Source organism: Gopherus evgoodei, unplaced genomic scaffold (genome assembly GCF_007399415.2).
Source record: "Gopherus evgoodei ecotype Sinaloan lineage unplaced genomic scaffold, rGopEvg1_v1.p scaffold_31_arrow_ctg1, whole genome shotgun sequence".
Lineage (NCBI taxonomy): Eukaryota > Metazoa > Chordata > Testudines > Testudinidae > Gopherus > Gopherus evgoodei.
In genome coordinates, this window is record NW_022059983.1 from 3,317,646 (window position 1) to 3,339,715 (window position 22,070).

General features: G+C 52.6%; 1 long non-coding RNA gene across 1 annotated transcript; it reads right to left on the minus strand.

Annotated features, from left to right (window-relative positions):
• Positions 1-1,205: 1,205 nt before the first annotated feature.
• LOC115640467 lies at positions 1,206-16,081 on the minus strand. The gene is made up of 4 exons (XR_003997882.1): positions 15,974-16,081; positions 14,291-14,297; positions 11,304-11,307; positions 1,206-1,218 (listed from the first exon to the last, which is right to left on the minus strand). It is a non-coding gene; the product is annotated as an uncharacterized LOC115640467 (long non-coding RNA).
• Between the last annotated feature and the right edge of the window lie 5,989 nt (positions 16,082-22,070).

A 22,070-nucleotide genomic window follows, 5' to 3' on the forward strand; every position in this document is an offset into this window, starting at 1 on the left:
GCTAATGTCAGCGGGGGGGTTGGCTGCCCCCATGGTGTCACCACCGGACAGAGGGTGGGTTTGCCAATGCCTTCTCCAGGGAATGCATGGACACCTCTCTCCATGCAGGGAGCCGAGGGGCAGGTCAGAGAATGAAGCAGGTATAGATTACATGGCTAAGCCATCTTGCTGTTGGCAGCGGGGAAAGATAATGAGTGTGGTCTAGTGGTCACAGCAGTTAGGCTGGGGAGCAGGACCCCTGGGTCTGGGAGACAAGTGGAGTCTAATGGGTTAGAGCAAGTGGGCTGGGGAGCAGGATCCCTGGGTTCTATCCCTGGCTCTGGGAGAAGAGTGGTGTCTAGTGGTTATAGCAGGTGAGCTGTGGATCAAGACTCTTGGATTCCCAGCTCTGGGAGAGGAGTGGAGTCTGGTGGGTTGGAGAAGAGGGGAGGCTGGAAGCCAGGACTTCTGGGTTCTGTCCCCAGCTCTGAGAGGGGATGGGGAGTAGTGATTCCTAGTCAGGACTGGGAGTTAAGATGGGCATGTCATTATGAATTATCCTATTGTCGTCACCAGGGTTGTCCAGGTGTCACCAAGAGCAGAATTTGGGCCATGGCTAAGTGTGAGCCAGAACAAACCCCAGACCCCTGGGGCCAGGCTGCACAGCTAACTGTAGGGAGAGGGATGGTATCGGCACCTTACAAAGCAGAGCCCTGCACGGAGTTTCTCAGTACGCCCATTGCTCCACCTCGGAGTGACTGGGGATCAGCTGGAAACCACAACCCTCCACAAGGGAGGGGCCTGAGATGAGGATGAGTGGGGAAGAAGGAATTCCTAAGAGCTGGACAGAGGACCCTCTCCTAGCTATGTGCTGGAATCAGGGCTGGCGCTTCCATTTAGGTGGCCTAGGCAATCGCCTAGGGCACCAGGATTATTGGTGTGCAGCATTTTGCCGGAAGGGGCTGCAGGCGGCTCCGGTGGAGCTGCCGCAGTCGTGGCTGCGGACGGTGGGCTGCTCGCACGGGCTCCGGCAGACCTCCCGCAGGCACGACTGCGGCAGCTCCACCGGAGCCACGGAAGCAGCCGACCGTCCGCAGCCACGACTGCGGCAGCGCCACTGGAGCCGCGGGACCAGTGTGTGGGGCAGCAAAATTGCCGTGCGCCTAGGGCGCTAAAACCCCTAGCACCGGTCCTGGCTGGAATTCCCCTCCTCTGCACCCCCAGTCCTTCATGACTGCACTCCCATGCCCTCATGAACCCCGTTCCCCTTCTCCCTGGGGCATATTGCATTCTGGGCCCTTTCTCTCCCCATGGCCCATTGTAGTCCAGGGAGCAGCTCCCACTGATCCCTGTGGGCCATGGGGCCAGCCTGGTGTTTCTTAGCCTCAAGAGGGACATGTTCCCATAGTGTCCAGGGCAACAAGACCCCCCAGACTGGGGAAGGCCTTTGTGAGCCAGGTTCCCCAGTCAGACTACATCTCCCATGGTACATCATGGTGTCCCACCCTAGCATCATGGCCATTGCAGGGCCGTGGTCATCATGCGAGCTGAACCCAGCTGGGGATCCCAGCATGCAAGGGCAAAGGAAAGCACAGGGAGCCCAAACTACAGCTCCCATATGGGACTGCAGCAACATTCTCACACGAAAATATTTGGGTTGTTGGGGAAAAGACTGAAAATGTCTTGGAAATGAAACATTTCCATATGGAGCTGACATGTTGCCCACAAGACCTTTAGCAGGAAAACCTAGTGTTCCACCAGAAAAGAGCACAGACAGACATTTCCCAGCAGTCCATGAGGTGTGCCGAGGGTCTGGTTCAGATCAGGGCAGTGCCATGGCGACTGTCCAGTTCAGGCTGGGTAGCATGCCAGTGGGACCAGTTCAGGCCAAGGGAATCATAGAATATCAGGGTTGTAAGGGACCTTTAGGCCTTGGTTACACTGGTGCTTTACAGCGCTGCAACTTTCTCTCTCAGGGGTGTGAAAAAACACCCCCCTGAGCGCTGTAAAGCGCCAGTGTAAATGGCTCCCAGCGCTGTAAGCTAATCCCCATGGGGAGGTGGAGTACCTGCAGCGCTGGGAGAGCTCTCTCCCAGCGCTGGCGCAGCGACCACACTTGCACTTCAAAGCGCTGCCGTGGGAGCGCTTTGAAGTTGCAAGTGTAGCCATACCCATAGTCCAACCCCCTGCTAAAAACAGAGCTGTGACAAGTCTTTTTCCCACTCCTCTTCCTGTGGCCCCCGGGCAGCCCCAGTAAAGCTCAGGGAGGCTTCTAGTTCTGCAGCACCCGTGGCTTTATTTACACAATGTTCTCCCACCACCAGTGTTATGCTATGTACAAAGCCTGCAGGCCTGATCCGATCTGATCCTCAACAGAGTCTGCCCTCAGCCTGGAGACTGACCTTCCCCTGACCATTCCCCCTTCTTCTGGCTGCCAGCCAGCCTTTAAAGCCCTTGAATCCTCAGGTGCAACCAATTCTAAAGGCCAGGTACCAGGCTTCTTCTCAGCCCCAATCTATTTCCCCTTATTGGGGCTGGCTAAGCAGGGTCTAATTAGGTGCATTTGCATCAGCACCCTGCTACAAGGACCAATCCCCAACTAAATCATCCCAGCCAGGGCTTCATCAAACCTGACCATAAAAACCTCTAAGGAAGGAGATTCCACCACCTCCCCAGGTAATGCATTCCAGTGCTTCACCACTCTCCTCCTAGTGAAATAGTTTTTCCTAATATCCAACCTAGACCTCCCTCACTGCAGTTTGAGACCATTGCTCCTTGTTCTGTCATCGGGCACCACTGAGAACAGCCAAGCTCCATCCTCTTTGGAACCCCCTTTCAGGTAGTTGAAAGCAGCTGTCAAATCCCACCTCATTCTTCTCTTCTGCAGACTAAACAATCCCAGTTCCCTCAGCCTCTCCTTATAAGTCATGTTCTCCAGACCCCTAATCATTTTTGTTGGCCTCCACTGGACTCCCTCCAATTATTCCACATCCTTCTTGTAATGTGGGGCCCCAAATTGGACACAGTTCTCCAGATGAGGCCTCACCAATGTTGAATAGAGGGGAATGATCACGTCCCTCCATCTGCTGGCAATGTCCCTACTTATACAGCTCAAAATGCTGTTAGCCTTCTTGGCAACAAGGGCACACTGTTGACACTTATCCAGCTTCTCGTCCACTGTAACCCCCGGGTCCTTTTCTGCAGAACTGCTGCCTAGCCATTAGGTCCCTAGTCTGTAGCAGTGCATGGGATTCTTTCATCCTAAGTGCAGGACTCTGCACTTGTCCTTGTTGAACCTCATCAGATTTCTTTTGGCCCAGTCCTCTAATTTGTCCAGGTTCCTCTGTATGCTATCCCTACCCTCTGGCGTATCTACCACTCCTCCCAGTTTAGTGTCATCTGGAAACTTGCTGAGGGTGCAGTCCACACCATCCTCCAAATCATTAATGAACATGTCATGAGGTCTGTTTCAGGCTGACTGCTGTGCCATGGGGTCCAGCATAGGCCAGTAGGTGTGCCATGGGGTTTGTCCAGTTCAGGCTTTGTGTGTGCCATGGGATCAGCTAAGGTTGGGGTGTGGGGGATGTGCAGGGGGTCTGGCTCAGCCCAGGTTGGGTACAATGGGGTCCAGTCCCAGCTGGCTGGCATGCCATGGGGCCTAGTTCAGGCCAAGGGACATGTCATGGGGTCAAGGCCAGGCCAGTTGGTGCATCATGATTCCCATTCTGACCAGCTGGCATGCTGTGAGGCCAGGTTCAATCTGGGGTTTGTATCATGGGTCTGGTTCCTGGGTGAATCGGGCCAGTTGGTCCAGTCTGGCCCAGTGGCCAGATCCCATAACTGGGCACCGAGGGAACATATAGGCCCCAGCACTCATGGAAGGTGGCCCCAGCTCCGGAGCCCATAAACCCGGCTTCCTGGCGCTGGCCAGTCCCGGATTCTCTGGGTTCATTGCTTGCTGATTTCCTGCTCTCACCCCCAGGAGAGGCACAGCCCGCTCAGCCATTAACTGCCTGGGGAACAGGCCATCTGTCTCCTTCAGCCATGTGCCACAGTGTGTAATTACAAACAGTGGGAGTCGCACCCTCCATGGCCTGCCATTGTTCTCGCCCCCACACGCTGGTGCCCATTATCCACAGGATGATTAGTCATTAGGAGCTGGCTGGGGGGCGGGGGATAATGAGCTACCAGCCAAGCTGAATGAGGCCCAGCACAGTTAACTCTGTGGTGTTCGTGGGAATGGATAGATGATGTGCCGGGGGGGGGGTGAGATAGATGATAGGGCATGTGGGAGTGGTTAGATATATGACAGGGTGGGGGGAGGGTGGATAGATGTTAGGGTGTGCGGGGGAGGGGATGGATGAATAGATCGATGATGGTGTGGGGGATGGGTAGATGCTGTTGTGTGGGGGATTCGTACTAGATGATAGGGTGCATGGGAGTGGATAGCTCAGTGATGGGGGGGGGATGGATTGATGATGGGGGGATGGATCGATGATGGTGGGGGGATGGATCGATGATGGGGGGATGGATCGATGATGGGGGGGATGGATCGATGATGGTGGGGGATGGATTGATGATGGGGGGATGGATTGATGATGGGGGGGATGGGTAGATGATGGGGGGGGATGGATCGATGATGGGGGGGATGGATCGATGATGGTGGGGGGGATGGATCGATGATGGGGGGATGGATCGATGATGGTGGGGATGGGTAGATGATGGTGGGGGGATGGATTGATGATGGGGGGATGGATCGATGATGGGGGGATGGGTAGATGATAGTGGTGGGATGGATCAATGATGGGGGGATGGATCGATGATGGTGGGGGGATGGATCGATGATGGGGGGATGGATCTATGATGTTGGGGGGGATGGATCGATGATGGTGGGGGGGATGGATCGATGATGGTGGGGGGGATGGATCGATGATGGGGGGATGGGTAGATGATAGTGGTGGGATGGATCAATGATGGGCGGATGGATCGATGATGGTGCAGGGATGGATGCATGGTGGGGGGATGGATCGATGATGGTGGGGGGGATGGATCGATGATGGTGGGGGGATGGTTTGATGATGGGGGGATGGATCGATGATGGTGGTGGGATGGATCGATGATGGGGGGATGGATCGATGATGGGGGGATAAATCGATGATGGTGGGGGGATGGATTGATGATGGGGGGATGGATCGATGATGGTGGGGGGATGGATCGATGATGGGGGGGATGGATCTATGATGGTGGGAGGATGGATCAATGATGGTGGGGGGATGGATCGATGATGGGGGGATGGATCGATGATGGTGGGGGATGGATCGATGGTGGGGGGATGGATCGATGATGGTGGGGGGATGGATCGATGATGGTGGGGGGATGGTTTGATGATGGGGGGATGGATCGATGATGGGGGGATGGATCGATGATGATGGGGGGATGGATCGATGATGGGGGGATGGATCTATGATGGTGGGGGGATGGATCGATGATGGGGGGGATGGATCTATGATGGTGGGGGGGATGGATCGATGATGGTGGGGGGATGGATCGATGATGGGGGGATGGATCGATGATGGTGGGGGGATGGATCGATGATGGTGGGGGGGGATGGATCGATGATGGGGGGATGGATCGATGATGGTGGGGGGGATGGATCGATGATGGGGGGATGGATCTATGATGGTGGGGGGATGGATCGATGATGGTGGGGGGATGGATCGATGATGGGGGGATGGATCGATGATGGGGGGATGGATCTATGATGGGGGGGATGGATCTATGATGGTGGGGGGGATGGATCGATGATGGTGGGGGGATGGTTTGATGATGGGGGGATGGATCGATGATGGGGGATGGGTAGATGATGGTGGTGGGATGGATCGATGATGGGGGGATGGATCGATGATGGGGGGGATGGATCGATGATGGTGGGGGGGATGGATCTATGATGGTGGTGGGATGGATCGATGATGGTGGGGGGATGGATCGATGATGGGGGGATGGATCGATGATGGTGGGGGGATGGATCGATGATGGTGGTGGGATGGATCGATGATGGGGGGGATGGATCGATGATGGTGGGGGATGGATCGATGATGGGGGGATGGATCGATGATGGTGGGGGGATGGATCGATGATGGGGGATGGATCTATGATGGGGGGATGGATCGATGATGGTGGGGGGGATGGATCGATGATGGGGGGATGGATCTATGATGGTGGAGGGATGGATCGATGATGGTGGGGGGGATGGATCGATGATGGGGGGATGGATCGATGATGGTGGGGGGATGGATCGATGATGGGGGGATGGATCGATGATGGGGGGATGGATCTATGATGGTGGGATGGATCGATGATGGTGGGGGGGATGGTTTGATGATGGGGGGATGGATCGATGATGGGGGGGATGGGTAGATGATGGTGGGGGAGGAGAGATGATGGGGGGATGGATCGATGATGGTGGGGGGGATGGATCGATGATGGTGGGGGGATGGATTGATGATGGGGGGGATGGATCGATGATGGGGGGGGATGGATCGATGATGGGGGGATGGATCGATGATGGTGGGGGGATGGATCGATGATGGTGGGGGGATGGATTGATGATGGGGGGATGGATCGATGATGGGGGGATGGGTAGATGATGGTGGTGGGATGGATCGATGATGGGGGGATGGATCGATGATGGTGGGGGGATGGATTGATGATGGGGGGATGGATTGATGATGGGGGGATGGGTAGATGATGGTGGTGGGATGGATCAATGATGGGGGGATGGATCGATGATGGTGGGGGGATGGATCGATGATGGGGGGATGGATCTATGATGTTGGGGGGATGGATCGATGATGGTGGGGGGATGGATTGATGATGGGGGGGTGGATCGATGATGGGGGGATGGGTAGATGGTGGTGGGATGGATCAATGATGGGGGGATGGATCGATGATGGTGCAGGGATGGATGCATGGTGGGAGTTATGGGTAGATGGTGGAGGGGATGGGTAAATGATGGTGGGGGGATGGATTGATGATGGGAGTTATGGGCAGATGGGGAGGATGGGTAGATGATTGTGGTAGGATGGATCTATAATGGTGGGGGGATGGATACATGGTGGGAGTTATGGGTAGATGGTGGAGGGGATGGGTAAATGATGGTGGGGGGATGGATTGATGATGGGGGGGTGGCTAAATGGTGGGGGGGGGTAGATGGAGGGCGAATATTACCTAATAGTTGCAATGGGGAACTGACAACTTTCTCCAGCTGTGCCCCCAGCACTTCTCCTTTTGGCACGACCTGACAGCATTGCTGGTCGCTCCCTGCTGGTGTGGGTGGCAAGGGGCTGTGGTGTCGTCCCTTCTCTCCCTGGACGCCTCCTCACCAGCAGCTGCTGAGCTGTCCACTCGCAGCACTGCTCTCATTCTGCCCTGGAGAAAGCCCTGGCCAGAACCCAGGTCCCTCAGCCAGGAGGCAGGATCATGGGGAGCAGCCTGCCAGGGTCCTCTTCACCCTCACCTCCAGGTGACATAGTGACACCTACCAGGCCACTGTCCACATCTCCCAGGGCTAGGGGAGCTGACAGCCCTGGGTACTATGGGATTATGTCTCCATTGAGGCTGAGATGCCCAGGCCTGCCCCATTGCTCTTAGGGCATTGAGGGAGCCACTCCCTGGGCTGTAGTGGGCAATGGGGCAGCCCCTGGCGAGTGAGGGGGCCCAGAATGCAGGGGCTAGTGGGAGGGGAACAGAGCTGGGAACAGCCACTCCTCCTGCTTGGGGGTGGGGGCTGGTCAGAGTAAGGGGCCCCAGGGGCAAGAAGCCTTGGGAAAGGCTGAGATGGGAAAGCAGGAGGGAACGTGGGGGGCACTGGAGGGGCAGCAGGAGGTCCCCAGCCCATCTCTTTCCACTCTGGGGATCCCACCACGACCCTGCCCCCAGCCCTTCTCTCTGCTCTGTGGATCCCCCCATGACTCTTCCACTGGCCCCTCTCTATCAGCTCAAGGGTCCCGCCACCCCATGGAATATCAGTGTTCGGGGGCTCCTGACAGACCAATGCTCTGGGGGAAGTATCGGGGATGAGGGCTGATGAAAGGAACTCAGTGAATGCCATTGGTTAAGTTGCATCTCTGGAGGGGGATGACACCCCAAGAGGCTGGGAGAGTCATTAGCCCAGGGGCAGAGGAATTCAATAGGGTCATGTGTGGATAGAAGATCCAGTGCCCCGCTCAGCCCTTGCGCTAGTCTCTACAAGGGGAATGAGCCCAGAGCTAATGCCAAGCCCCAATGCCAGTTCTTGGCTCCACGCATCAGTGCCCCCTTGTGGGGGCACCCAGAGGCTCCTGTATCCCCAGCCTGTCTCTGAGGGGCTGGGGAGATGGGGCAGAGGTGTGGGGATTGGACTGGAGAGGCAGGCCTGCCCCTGGACTGGCATATACTGAGTGCTGAGCAAGTGAGCCTGGCGCTCAGCTCCAAGGCAGGTGGAACTTTCGGGCTTGGGTGAAGGTTGGCGTGAGGGCACTGGGTAGGGAGCCAGGACTCCTGGGTTCTGTCCCCACTCTGGGAGGAGAGTGGAGCAGAGCATTTGCACCAGGGGCTACAACCCCCGAAAGGATCTTTAATGGCTCTCAGCAGAGCAGATTACTGTCATACCAGTGAAAACAGTCCACGGTCATTAACTTGTATACACAGCAGTTTATTCGAGAAGGAATTACACAAGCAGTAAAGGGTTACATTAAGCACATAACGCCTATGTTAGACATTAAAGAACTACACATTAAGAATGATTCATTCCTCTTAGTGCGCCTTTCGTTCACAAACAGGCCCTGTGCTAGCCTCACACGGTTCTTGCTTGGCAAACAGAGAAGGCGGTTACCAAGTTTTATGGACAAATTCTTCTCTCCAGGTCTGGTCTCTTCAGCCCTCTGGTTGATCTCGGACTCCTCTGAGGCAAGGCCTTGGCTTCCTGGAAACCCCTCTGGCTCACAATCCTACTCGAGCCCGTGGAGCAGAGTTTTGGCTACTCTGTCTAACAGCATTGCTTCTTTAAGTGTTAATTAAGGAATTCCCAACTAGGGTGACCAGATGTCCCAATTTTATAGGGACAGTCCCAATTTTGGGGGCTTTTTCTTATATAGGCTCCTATTACCCCCCATCCCCGTCTCAATTTTTCACACTTGCTGTCTGGTCACTCTGTTCCCAACAGTAATTTAATTTGCTTGATTTTTATACTCTTTTTCCTCAAAGGAATCACATGTCTTAAAAGCCTGCCCAGTGGGTGTGTGGTTACTAATTTTTACCTAATTAATAGTTTAGGAGGAGACTGCAGAGTGGTGCCAACTGAGCATTCCCTCACATTCCCTCACATTCCCTCTCTTATCAATCATTCACTTCACCCCTCTGCATGATGTCCTTCCACAGGGTCAGCCCATGCTCCACTCAGGATGTTCTACTCGTGTTGTTTGGTTTCAAGTGGACATATTTGCTGACCCAAAGATCAGTATTGATCAAACATGCAGCCTGGAGCCAGTCAGTTTCACCTCTGCCATCTGCCTGATGCTAAGAGAAGGATTCTGCTCCCAGAATCCTCTTTCGCAGTTCAGTCATGTCAAGCCATGTTCTCACCATTCATTCCGTACGGCCACACCAATTCGGCACCATCCCAACGGTCCCCCATTCGATATTTTGTTGTAAAAGAAAGTGATAAATTCATAGAGGCCATTAGCCAAGATGGGCTTTGTTTGCCAGAAGCTGAGAATGGGCTACAATGATTACTTGATCATTGCCTGTTCTGTTTATTTTCTCTGAAACACCTGGCATTGGCCATTGTTAAAAGACAGGACGCTGGGCTAGATGGACCTTTAGTTTGACCCAGCATGTTTTTATGCTTGTGCCCCTAAGTAGAGTGTTCATTGTATGGAAATTTGAGTAATTTAACAATCTTCTGGCTTATTCTTCGGATGGAATCCTGTGGCACAGACAGGCCTAGTAATCACAGAGCCAACAAGCCAGAGCAAATTTCACAGCACACTTCTTGCTTCCATACACTGATAGATTAACCTGCAGTAACATAAACAAACAAAACACATAAGGCCTCTGACCGGACCTTATGGGTTAATACTGTGCCGTCGCTTCTGAATATTGTTCTATTTAGTCCCTTGGCAAGTAACATTGGATTTGATCAGAATGTTTTACCTGCCTCCATCCGGAGCAGTTACTAAAACTGCCACGGGACTGTTAACTGGGAAGGGTTTCCTTCCTATGGGGACTATGTCACCTTCGTTTACCAGCTCTAAGAGTTACTGTGTTTTCTATTTTTCATCGATATTTTAATTATTCCTTTGGCTCTTCCTTTCGTATGTGTTGATTTCTCTGGCCGAATGTTTTACAATGTCTGCATCAAATTTGCTACCCAGATCTTCTTCTGGACCCGCTCAGGCATTTGTTTCTTATAATTTAGCCTGTTATTAATTCCAAGGGGTTAATAACATAACAAAGAATCCATTAACAAATGACAAATTCAGGACAGAGAACCATTTAGTCCTGGCCACTACAACAGAGGTAGATTCACAATTATATTTTTAGAATATAATCATGAGATGTCATCAGCCATCCGGTTTCTGTACAAGCCAGATTGGGGCGTTGCAGGGGCTTTGACACTTTACTACTACCTCTTGTGCTTTTAAACAGCGCCGCCCAGAGGGGGGGCAAGTGGGGCAATTTGCCCCAGGCCTCGGAGGGCCCCTCACGAGAGTTTTTCGGGGCCCCTGGAACTGGGTCTTTCACTCGCTCCGGGGACCCCGGAAAACTCTCGCAGGGCCTGAGCCCCCGGAGCTTCTTCCGCTCTGGGTCTTCAGCAGCAATTTGGCGGCAGGGGTCCCTCCGCCAAGGGATCCGCCACCGAAGTGCCCTGAAGACCCGCAGCGGGGGGTCCTTCCGCCTCTGGACCCGCCACCAAAGTGCCCCGAAGACCCGCAGCGGGGGGTCCTTCCACCCTGGGACCTGCCACCAAAGTGCCCCGAAGACCCGCAGCGGGGGGTCCTTCCGCCTCTGGACCTGCCACCAAAGTGCCCCGAAGACCTGCAGGGGGGCGAGTCCTTCCACCCTGGAACTCGTCACCAAAGTTCCCCGAAGACTACCGGGGGCGGTATCCTTCCACCCCAGGACCCGCCACCGAAGTGCCTCTGTGACGGTGCTGCCCGTGGGAGCCAGCTGAGGTCCCTCAATCAAGGTGAACTGCAAACCAAATGAGGAAGACAAACCCCAAATGCAGGTGGTTAGTCCAATACTTAGATTTACCCACCAGCACAAAACAGTTTCTATAGTACCTCACTGGTTACTTAGAAGTCCAAACAACGCAGTTCCCTTAAAGTGCCCAGCCTCAGGCCTCCGTCCAGTCACACACGTCAGATATGATGATGATTCCTGAAAATCTTACTTCATCATATAAAAGAAAAGGTTCTTCCAATCCCAAAGGATCAGCCACATACCCAGATCCAATTATAACCTAGATCCTACCCAAAATACACATTATTAGCCAATTCTTATTAACTAAACTAAAATTTATTTAAAAAGAAAAGAGAGAGCATGTTGGTTAAAAGATCAATATACATACAGACTTGAATTCAATTCTTGAGGTTCAGATGCATAGCAGAGGTGAGCTTGTAGTTGCCAAAAGTCCTTTTAGAAACAGTTCATAAGTTATAGTCCAATTTCCATATTCAGGGTAGCTCCAGTCAATGACTGGGGATGTCAATCCTTGTGGCTTAATGTTTCCCCCTCTTGAAACCCAAAGCAGATCTGAGATGAAGCAGGATCATGGCCCAAGGTTCTTAAACATTTCCAGCAGCCTTGCGGCCTGAGAAAACAATAGGCTTAACTCCTTCTCCCAAACGGCCTGGCAATTAGCACAGAGTAATTTATCCATTAAACAGTTCAGATACAGGTTACCACAACCTCCAAAGAGACACATAGACAATAATACTATTTCACTCAAATATCATCATAAATGCTAATATTCCTTTTTTGATCTTTGAATTAAAACTATAGCAATAGACAAGACTTGTTTGCTGACATCACAAGCCCTGAGCAGACATCTACGCTTCTACCTCTAACAATGCAGACTTGCATTTCAAAGCTCTGTTCATTTACAGATCTTCCCTAACCAGTCCTTAAGGTTCACCCATGGGTCAGGTCAGTCGGTGAGGTGAGTTAATTAACTCTTTCCGGCCCTGTCACCTTTCAATGAGATATTATATCACACTCATAACGTCACAGCCCCAATGCAAAATGGATGCAGGAAGGGATGACATAAACGTCACTGACTGCATCCCAAAAGCTCCCCATCCTGAGTTCTGTCTCATTACAGCTTGTACTGGGTTAGAAGCCATATCAGTGTTGGGTCTAAACTTTTGGTGAACTTTGGGGAGCCAAAACACACCCAGACTGGCCGTCTCTGCATAATCCTTTCTGAACCCTTTATCGAACAAAGCACTGACCTGCAAACTACTCATGACACCCCCTTTCTCAAGTAGCCATTAGCCTTTATCTCTATGCATTTACTTGTTAAACTTGCTTTTCCTGTAAAATCTTGATTGATTATGCATGACCATTATCTTTTGTTAATCACTTTGTTTACTTCTGTGTATAAATATTGATGCTCACCCCTAATAAAGGCGCCACACTTAATCTAAAGCTTTGAGAGCTAAGGATAGTGTGAGCCCGTTGATCAACGCATTGGTGTCTGGTCTCTGACAGAATTGTGTGCCCCAATACCAACTCCGCACGAACTCGGGTGCTGGAGAGGTGAGTGAGAACTTGCTTTATTACCTAACATCAGTGTATAGCAGAAGTGGTTCACTCAATTCATGTTCAACAACATGACTGGATCTTTTCATGAACTTAAGGTAAAACTTGGTTAGAATAATAGTGGATTGGACCTGCTTTTGCAGCATGGGTCCTGTATGTCTCATGTGATCTTGCCAAGAACTAAAGAACATAGCTACTTTATCCATACAAACTTTGGCAAATGTTTGGAACCCAATTAACATCAAGTTAAGGTAGATATTAATGTTGTTCATAGTAAAGGAATCTTGGCATTAAGCCGTGAAAGCAATATGGTAGTGTGCCTCAGTTTCCCTTTTCATACCGCACATCAAGTCTGGAAAGTCTTTTCTCCTGTGAAAAGTTCTAATACTGTTAAAAGGCATTAACAGTGCAATATTAGCATTACAAGGCCGTTTAACATAAGGTGTGTTCTTTTGTATTACTTTCAACATGTTAAAGGGATTTTTCCCAAGATTAGACGCATTGTACATTTTTACATTTCTTGGTAATAGCAACACATTAGTTACAAACATTACCATCAGCAATAACAACAAATCCATTGCAAATGTCCATCTACAATCATGTTTGTTATGCCACACCTTTGGCTCAATACCATTGGGGTTTGGGCCTTTTAAGGGTTAACTTGTGGCTTCCCTTTGCAAAATTAAGTTTTTTCTTTCCTCCTTGTCCTGAAGGATTAAACCCTGATTTCTCTTGCTTAACAGAATTTACTGGCTGACTCGGTGGGCTCTCTGTGCAAACAGCTATTAGCAAGTCTCTCTTCTCCCTGCCAGCCAGGTAATTTGCATCAACACAGACACTAGCTTTTAGATTTTCAACTGCTACTAATTCCAAGACTGGACTCTGTTTTACAGAGATACCACCACAAATCCAAAGAGTCTGAGGGTGAGAGTTTGTTTGCTCTCCCCTGCATCCTCAAGAGTTCATCCATAAAACTGTTTTGCTTTGGAATACCAGTAACCCAGTCTGTCCTTAAACCCTGAAACACAGATTGCTTACTTACAGAATCAGCATGGAGACATTCCTGTTCCAACACCATTGTCTTCCCAACAAGCTGGCCACACACAGCCACTTGGTTATGGGGCTGCTCAACTTTCTTAACAGCTTTTACTCCATCTGAGACCTTTTCAAAGCTACCCACACTGGATCTCTCAAAAGGAAAGTCAGTGGATCCATTCACAACAGAAAATTTCTGACTGTTAGGAACTGAAACTTCCTTGACTAAATCACTTTCACACCCTTCAACTGTACCAAACTGCTTGCACATATTACCATGAGGATTTCTTTCCTTAGCAGCTTCTTTAAGCAACAATTCACCCCTCACAGAAATTCTTTTACCCTCTTCACCCAGCTTGCTCTAAAGGAACACTTCCCTGAGCCACAACAGACTTTTTCCGGGTCTTACTCACATCCATGATCACCTTTGGCCCACGAGGCAGATTTCCACACAATTCCCTTTTAGGCAAACTCATAGACTCACTAGATAAAAGGTTAGAGGTACTCTCCTTCCCTCTGCAACTTTTCTCATAGTCATTGGCAACCTGCAAGTTGTCAGGCTCAACACACACAAGTTTAGGAATCATTTCCTCCTTATTACAAGTTGTTAAACTGTTAGTGGGCAACATAATCAAATTACCTTTCTGCTCTCCTTGTGCTCTGGCTAGGATATCACCCTGATCAGACAGAGTTGCTACACCCTTTCTCAGTGACACATTAGCAATAGGCAAAAGACAAGCACCAGAATTGTCTGCTCTCTGGGATTTTGCCAGGCCACTAACTGGATGCGACCTAGTCACGGGGCCATTTTCCCTAGCAGATACAAACTTAGGACCATTCCCTTCCTGGGCTTTAGTTGAATCCAGAACCAACTCTGAGACAACTGCACTAGTCTCAGCCCTCACAAGCTGAAAGGCACCTTCTGTCTGCTCCACAGACACAGAAGAGCCGGAGATACATTCTCCTTTACCAGACACACAGCTTGGGATTTCATTTCCCCTATCCCAGCACACATGGCTATTCACAGACAACTGCTTGGAGACCGAGGTAGCTCCCTCCATAGGTAAGTCAATACCCCTGACAGACACAGGCACATTTCCTTCACTGTCACAATTCTCCACACAGGAAACAGGTAAGGGATAGGGACACTCATCTTCCACTATCCTTGTCTTCCCAAACTGCTGACTAGACAAAGCCATCAGCTCACAAGGCTGCCTAGGCTCATCCAAACTTTTCTTACCAGGCACATTGCCATTCCCCACAGATACACTGCTGCTCTTTTCACTATGTTAGCAGAGTCAGGAGGAGAGCTACCCCATCTGGTGGTGAATAGTAGAGAGTGAATTGCATTGGCATCCACCCCCCACTTACTCTAATCCCACAGCAGCTTGGGATAGTGATTTTAACAGCTCTGGGATCCCCAATTTCTTTGTTATTGGGGCAGAAAAAAAAAGTTTGTCACCCTGATTGTGTGAATGGGGAACTGTGGGACTGCTCTGTGATAAAGATGACTCAACCTCAGTTGAGTGGCACTTGCTAAACATGGGACATGGGTTCCAAAACTGAGAGAGGTTGGGGGGGGGGGGGGGACGGGACGGGACGGGACGGGTGTGGTGTGGTGTGGTGTGGTGTGGTGTGTGTACTTGATAGCCTGGGGGGTCCTTTTGAGGGCCTGGAACACCAACTGCAGATTCTCCTCTCTCCAATGTTAAAGAGTAGAGCTAATTTTTTATTGTATTAGGAGTCTATCTAGAGGCTGCTGAGCTGAATTTATGTTGGGCCAATGGTGCACCAGGGCTCCCCTACTAAGAGCTGAAATCACTGAAAGAGCTGAATTGAGATCATGGAGTGCTGTGTTAACTAGTGGGGGAGCCTGAAGACCTATTGTTAAGCAGCTGGCAGAGCAGAGCAGTTTGCAGCATGTTGGAGCAGCCCATGGAACAGTGAGTGGAGTGAAGTGGTTTGCAGAGACAGCTGGAGGAGCGGCACAGCTGGTGTGGTGGAGCTGGTTGTGGTGAAGGCTGCAGCAGAACTCCATGGAAAGGTGGAGCAGTTGGCTCTGGCCCACGTAAGGTGCCCATTTCCCCCCTTTCCACCCAGGCTGGGGGTGGTAACACTCTGCAGATAAACTCTTGAATTCTGGGGTGGCACTGACCAGAGACTTTTGGGTTGTTGGACTTTGGGGTGATTGGACTTAAGACCTTAAGGGGAAAATGACATTGCCGAACATACTTGGGGTTGGGGTCTTTTTTTGTTTATGATTTGTGTTATAATCCTGTTTGTGGTGTTTCTCCAGTGGGATGCCGCATTGTTTCCTTCCTTTATTAAAAAGATTTTGCTACACTCAGACTCCGTGCTTGCGAGGGGGAAGTATTGCCTCCTAGAGGTGCCCAGCGGGATGTGGTATGTAAGTGTCCCAGGTCACTGGGTGGGGGCTTGAGCCGGTTTTGCATTGTGTTATTGAAATGGATCCCTTGGATACTGAACCCGGCCCTTGTTGCTGCCAACTCAGAGGGGCAGAAGGGTTACAACTACACTGAGCTACTTCCAGCAAATCTCAATTACCCATTTCAGGTTCACTTTCACAAGCTGTACTTGCCACCAGTCCATCACCCATCACAAATCTACCCTTTCCTTCCTGAGTTAGGGCTTCCACCTGACCATTTACTTTAATTTGCTCCTGAGAAATATTTTTCTCACCAATGAGATCTGTCTGCTCTTGATCTAACTTCAGATTCCCTTCTGAGACATTAGACAGACATTCAGAAACTTTGTTCACAGACACACTGCTTTCCTGCACAAACAAACAGCTATTACCCACCAGGTTAGAATCCCCCTCTCCATGACCATAGCAAAACTGGTTAAACCCAGAAAACTGCCCAGAGTGATACCACATATCAAAGTGCCCGGTCTTCGGCGGCAATTCGGTGGTGGGGACCCCTTCCTAGCCCAACCCATGACAAATTTCCCCTATCCACTTATTATCTGCTTCCCACACCCGTGGGGTCCCACCTGTCTCCCCAGAGCTGAGCCGCCTGGGACTTGAGCAGTGAACAGTCGCTTGCCAGCAGGGCCGGTGAGTGCAGCCGGGAGGCAGGGTGTGGGGGAGTGGGTCTCTGGGCACTCTGGGGGGGTGCTGGGCTGTGAGAGGGCGGGGAAGATCTGTGTGCGTTGGGGCACTAGGAAGGGGGGGTTCTGGGCAGTTGTGGTGGGGCTTTGGGCAGGGGAGTGCTGCGCAGGGGTGGTGTTATGCAGAGTGCTGTGCATTTGTGTGGAGGAGGATGGGGAGGCGCTGGGCATAGTGGGTCTGGGGGGGTCTGGCTATAGGGAGTCGCGGGGATTTTGGGTGGGGGGGCTGTGTGGCATGGCGTGGGCCTGCCCCCGAGGGGAAGGGACATGCTGGCAGCACAGGGACAGGTGGGCCACTGTGTGTCTGGCAACTGCCAATTTGTAAATAGTGCCCTGCACTGGGCTGGGGGGAGCCGGGCCGCCCCTGCCATGACATGCTGGGCTGGCCCCTTGCTCTGGGGACTGATCTCCCCACACCATGCTCCTTTGCCCTCAGGGGGGCCCACAAATATGTTTGGTGCCTGGCCCACAAAAGGTTAATCCGGCCCTGCTCATTGACACCAGCCCCCCCACGCCTGCTGGCCTCAAGACCCAGCAGTGAGCCTGGGCTCCACTCACCCAGCAGCAGTAGCAGGAAAGCGATGGGGGTTTTAATCTCGGCCAGTTCCTTTGACTGGGAGCGAGTGAAACAGCAGCTGGACTGCAGAGGCCAGGAGAAGGTGTTAGGGTGGGAATAACAAAATCTATCTATCCCCACACCCCCTCTATCTATCTATCATCTATCTATCCCCCCACACCCCCTCTATCTATCTATCTATCTATCTATCCCCCCACACCCCCTCTATCTATCTATCCCCACTCCCCTCTCTATCTATCTATCTATCTATCCCCACACCCCCCTCTATCTATCTATCCCCACACCCCCTCTATCTATCTATCCCCACACCCCCCCCTCTATCTATCTATCCCCACACCCCTCTCTATCTATCTATCTATCCCCACACACCCCCTCTATCTATCTATCTATCCCCACACCCCCCTCTATCTATCTATCTATCCCCACACACCCCCTCTATCTATCTATCTATCCCCACACCCCCCTCTATCTATCTATCCCCACACCCCTCTCTCTCTATCTATCTATCCCCACACACCTGTCTATCTATCTATCTATCTATCCCCCACACCCCCTCTATCTATCTATCTATCTATCTATCTATCTATCTATCTATCTATCTATCTATCTATCCCCACACCCCTCTCTATCTATCTATCTATCTCCACACACCCCTCTATCTATCTATCTATCCCCACACCCCTCTCTATCTATCTATCTATCTCCACACACCCCTCTATCTATCTATCTATCTATCCCCACACCCCCTCTATCTATCTATCTATCTATCTATCTATCCCCACACCCTCTCTATCTATCTATCTATCTATCCCCACACACCCCCTCTATCTATCTATCTATCCCCACACCCCTCTCTATCTATCTATCTATCTCCACACACCCCCTCTATCTATCTATCTATCTATCTATCCCCACACCCCCTCTATCTATCTATCTATCTATCCCCACACCCCTCTCTATCTATCTATCTATCTCCACACACCCCTCTATCTATCTATCTATCTATCCCCACACCCCCTCTATCTATCTATCTATCCCCACACCCCCCTCTATCTATCTATCTATCTATCCCCACACCCCTCTCTATCTATCTATCTATCTCCACACACCCCTCTATCTATCTATCCCCACACCCCTCTCTATCTATCTTTCCCCACACCCCCCTCTATCTATCTATCTAACCCCACACCCCCTCTATCTATCTATCCCCACACCCCCCTCTATCTATCTATCTATCTATCTATCTATCTATCTATCTATCTATCTATCTATCCCCACACACCCCCTCTATCTATCTATCCCCACACACCCCCTCTATCTATCTATCTATCTATCTATCTATCTATCTATCTATCCCCAACCCCCCCTCTATCTATCTATCCCCACACACCCACTCTATCTATCTAACCATCCCCACACCCCCCTCTATCTATCTATCTATCCCCACCCCCCCATCTATCTATCTATCTATCTATCCCCACACACACCCTCTATCTATCTATCTATCCCCTTATACTCCCTGTCTATCTCCATACACCCCCTCTATTTATCTATCCCCACACACACCCTCCATTTATCTATCTCCCCCCCACACACATTCTATCTATCTAGTCTAATCTATCTATCCATCCGTCCCCATCCACCCCATCTATCTATCCCCATATACACACACTCTCTCTCACTAGCCCTATATACTCTATCTATCCTTCCATCCATCCATCCCTGCTCTTGGCAGTACACCAGACTCCGGTGCCGCGCGAGGAACAGAAGCCAGGAGCTGGCACTTTTAAGCTGCAGGGATTGTGCGCGTCATTCTGGGATGTTAACGCACCAGAGAAAATCCACAGGTCTCCTAGCACCCAGTAGCCGTGGCAGAGACAGAACTGCAGGGGGTGTCCCCATTAAGCAGGGCCCCCGTGTGCGCTAAACATCAGCACTGATTGGGTGTCCTTGGGCTGAGCCTGGTCCCCCTGGCCAGGGGAGCACGTCTCAGTGAAATGGGCTGTGTGGAGAGATGGGGAGTGCGTGTGTGTCCCTGTGTTGTCCCTGCTCTCAGACCCTTCATCACTCACCATCCGGGCCCCGTTGCTCCAGCATTGCTGATTTGCCTGCGCTGAGCACCTGGCGGAGCTCTGGTGTCTTTATCCCCTGGCAGGGGTTGGGCTGGCAAACACAACCTGCCCCCCAACAGGGCAATGAGGTCTGGCTGGAGGCCCAGGGCGTTGGGACTGTACTGTCTCCAACCTAGGGATGGAGCCGTGGGCTGTTTATCTGTGGCTTAAAGCATGGATTTGAGCAGTGGTTCATTAAGGGAATCGCTTCCTTAAAGAGATAGCATGAGGGGGTCGGGTGGGGGAGCAAAATCCTCAATGACGTCAGGGTCTACTTGTGCAGAGACACAGGCAAACTCACAGCCATGAGGCCAGGGTGATGGGCCCTTCCCAGCTAGGGGAAAACCCAGCGCCATGAGGCCAGGGGGATGGGCCCTTCCCAGTTAGAGGAAAACCCAGCGCCATGAGGCCAGGGGGATGGGCCCTTCCCAGCTAGGGGAAAACCCAGCGCCATGAGGCCAAGGGGATGGGCCTATCCCAGCCAGGGGAAAACCCAGCGCCATGAGGCCAGGGGGATGGGCCCTTCCCAGCTAGGGGAAAACCCAGCACTATGAGGCCAGGGAGATGGGCCCTTCCCAGCTAGAGGAAAACCCCGCGCCATGAGGCTAGAGGGATGGGCCCTTCCCAGCTAGGGGAAAACCCAGCACTATGAGGCCAAGGGGATGGGCCCTTCCCAGCTAGGGGAAAACCCAGTGCCATGAGGCCAAGGGGATGGGCTTGTCCCAGCCAGGGGAAAACCCAGCGCCATGAGGCCAAGGGGATGGGCCTGTCCCAGCTAGGGGAAAACCCTGTGCCATGAGGCCAAGGGGATGGGCCTGTCCCAGCCAGGGCGTGACAGGCTGACAGTCAGGGCCCAGTGGTGACACGAGGCAGGAAGGGTTTGGAGTCAATGCTGCTCCTCTTTCCCCCTCCAGCTGGTGTTTGCCAAAGCAGCTCCCCATTCAACTGAACCTCCCCACCCAGGGCCCCATCCCTTGTCCAGGTGCGGGGCCAAGGGCAAGACTTCTGTGCCTTTGGGGCATCGTCCCCACTCCTGCCTGCAACTTCCTACTGTGTACTCGAAGGCAGTCACCTGCATCCCTCCACATGCTCCCCAGACACACCCAGGCCCCCTCCTAGTCCCAGGATCCACTGCCCTGAGTGGGGCTGTGACACAGTTGGGGATGTTGTTGTGTTTTACATGAATATTGTGTGTCTCAGTTTCCCTGTGTTGCGTGTTTAACAAGGTGGTTGGAGAGAGTTTATTGTTGCACAGGACCAGCAGCCAGGACCCCTGGACAACAGCCTGGCATGGGTGGCAAGTTTGTAGAAATTTTGGTGGTGCCCAGAACCCACCCTCCCCAACTCCACCCCCACCTGCCTAAAGCTCTGGGAGGGGTTGGGTGGGGGAGTCTGGGGTGCAGGTCCTAGGCTGGGGATTAGGGTACAGGAGGGGTGCAGGGTGCAGGCTTTGGGATGGAGTTTGGGTGCTGGGTGCAGGCTCCAGGCTGGGGCAGGGGGTGGGTGTGCAGGAGGGGGTGAAGGGTACAGGTTTTGGGACGGAGTTTGGGTGCAGGCTCTGGGCTAGGGGCGGGGCCGGCTTTAGGCCGATTCGCCCGTTTCCTAGGAATCGGGCCCCGCGCTTAAAAGGGCCCTGTGCTTTAGGCGCCTTTTAAATTTTTTTTACTTACCCTGGCTGCTGCGGTCTGCTCCGGGGTCTTTCATGGCCCCGCTCCCCTGACCAAAGCGCCGGTGGGAGCGCGGCTGCCCCACAGCCCCGCGGCCCCGGCTGGAGCTCTGGCCGGAGCGCCACAAACCCCGCGGCCCCAGCTGGAGCTCTGGCTGGAGCACGGCAAGCCCCGTGCCCCTAGCTGGAGCTCTGGGCCCTTTAAATAGCCCCTGGGGTAGCCGGGGGGCTCTGGGGGCTATTTAAAGGGCCAGGGCTCCAGCTGCCTCTGCCACCTCAGTCCTTTAAATAGCCGCCGGAGCCCCGTCGCCCCCATGCATTCCCTAGGGCTCCCATGGCTATTTAAAAGGTCCAGGGCGGGGTAGAAGCAGGGGAGCCCCGGGCCCTTTAAATAGCCCCCAGAGCCCTGGGATAGCGGGGGGCTTGGGGGCTATTTAAAGGGCCAGGGCTCCAGCTGCCTCTGCTGCACCCCCTGCCCTGCCCGCACCAGCCCTGCCCCTCGCTGCCTGCAGCCAGCTCTGCACCCCCTGCCCACAGCCAGCCCCTACCAAACCCCCTGCCTTGTCTCCAGCCAACCCCAGCCACACACCCCTGCCTGCACCAGCCCTGCACTGCCCACCCTGCCCTGTCTCCAGCCAACCCCTGCTGCACCCCCCCGCCTGAAGCCAGCCAGTCCCATACTCCTGTCTCCAACCCTGCCAACCCCTGCTGCACCCCCCTATGGCCCTGCCTGAAGCCAGCCTGCCCCACACTCCTCTGTCTCCAGCCA